At 39.1% G+C, this 1,763-nt stretch overlaps 1 non-coding gene across 1 annotated transcript; it reads left to right on the top strand.

Moving 5' to 3' along the window:
- Positions 1 to 750: 750 nt before the first annotated feature.
- LOC116561252 lies at positions 751 to 914 on the top strand. The gene has a single exon (XR_004273348.1). It is a non-coding gene; the product is annotated as a U1 spliceosomal RNA (small nuclear RNA).
- The last annotated feature ends 849 nt before the right edge of the window (positions 915 to 1,763 follow it).

Raw genomic sequence — 1,763 nt, 5'->3', positions numbered from 1 at the left:
GCCTTTTCCATAGGTATACACATGCCATGGTGGTTTGCTGCACCCATCAACTCGTCATCTAGATTAGGTATTTCTCCTAATGCTATCCCTTCCCTAGCCACCCATCCCCTGACAGGCCCCGATATGTGATGTTCCCCTCCCTGTGTCCATGTGTTCTCATTACTCAACTCCCACTTATGAGTGAGAACATGTGGTGCTTGGCTTTCTGTTCCTGTTATTTTGTTTTTTCTTCACATTCCTATTTATATTTTGGCAGTATTCATTGTGGTTTTTGATTTTTTAAAATTAAGATAGAATCTCACTCATTGATGTCCTGGATACTACCACAAGGGATTGACACAGGCTGCAGTGCAGTAGAACCATCACAGCTCACTGCAGCTGCAGGATCACCGTTCACTGCAGCTTCAAATTTTTGGCCTCAAGTGATCTTTCTGCCTCAGGCTCCTGAGTAGCTTGGATTACTGGTACTAGCCACCATGCCCAGGCAACTTTTTTTTATTTTTAAATTTTGTAATAGAGATGAGATTTCACTATGTTGTCCAGGCTGGTCCAGGACTCCTGGGCTTAAGTGATCCATGGGCCTCTGCCTCTCAACATGCTGGGATTACAGGTGTGAACCACTGAGCCCTGCTCCTTTTGCTTGTTTTAAACAAAAATTACTTCGGCCTTTCAGCCTCCCTTTCATTCAGCTTCCCATTTTATTTCTATTTGTATTTCAATCTCATTTTTAATATTTTTAAAAGTATATTGATACTTACCTGGCAGGGGAGACACCATGATCACGAAGGTGGTTTTCCCAGGGCGAGGCTTATCCATTGCACTCCGGATGTGCTGACCCCTGCGATTTCCCCAAATGTGGGAAACTCGACTGCATAATTTGTGGTAGTGGGGGACTGTGTTCGCGCTTTCCCCTAAAAAAAAATAAAATACAATAAAATAAAAGTATATTTCATCTGGTTTTATTGAATTTTACTAAAACAGAAAATGATTAATTGTATAATCTTATTCTGGTTTTAGCTATTATGTATTTTTCTCTGCAATGAGTATTACTTTACCTTTTTAGTATATTGCCATTTTGTGCATCCACATTTTGTGAATGTGGATGTGCTTATATTTGCATATGTGTTTGGTTACTTATATTTGAGTCCTAGCTAATAGCTTCCTCAAAATTGTGTGAATTCACATTTTTTCTGCTCACTACCCAACTTCTTGTTTTTATGTGTCTCTTCTGAGACTTTAAACCAAAGATCAGCTTGTGAAACATTTCTATATCTAGCTCAGCAATTCCTAACCTATGAAGAATTCCACAACTATGGTGATCCCAGTGTACAAAGTTCCTTTGTGCCATTTCTTACTGATGATTGGTGTAGCCGGCCTGTGAAGGGCCAACTTTGTGATAGGATTTTCTGTTCATGTCAGTGTCACAGTACTGATCTCTTTTCTGCAGCAGCTGATCTCTTTGATACTTTTTTTCTTCTTTTAGCCATTGCCTTTATACTAGCATTTATACTTTACAAATGTAACACATGCAAGGGCTGCTAACCACCTATAGTAAAATTAAGTGGAAGTCTTGTAGATACAGGATGTCAAACAGGGTTTTTTGACCGTATTTTCTATCATTTTTAAGCCTTTTTGCTATTTTGTTGCTGTATCCTTAAATTGTCTCTTTGGGTCTTCTTGTGACAACGGTAACTGTCAGAATCCCACACTCCTTGCTTCAAACTAAAGTCAAGATCTGCAAGATCTTTCACACTTAATTCCTA

This window comes from Sapajus apella, unplaced genomic scaffold, assembly GCF_009761245.1.
Source record: "Sapajus apella isolate SASKATOON/1434 unplaced genomic scaffold, GSC_monkey_1.0 scaffold28, whole genome shotgun sequence".
NCBI classification, from domain to species: Eukaryota; Metazoa; Chordata; class Mammalia; order Primates; family Cebidae; genus Sapajus; species Sapajus apella.
Note: the sequence above shows the minus strand (reverse complement) of the source record. Positions and strands in the feature narration are given on the sequence as shown.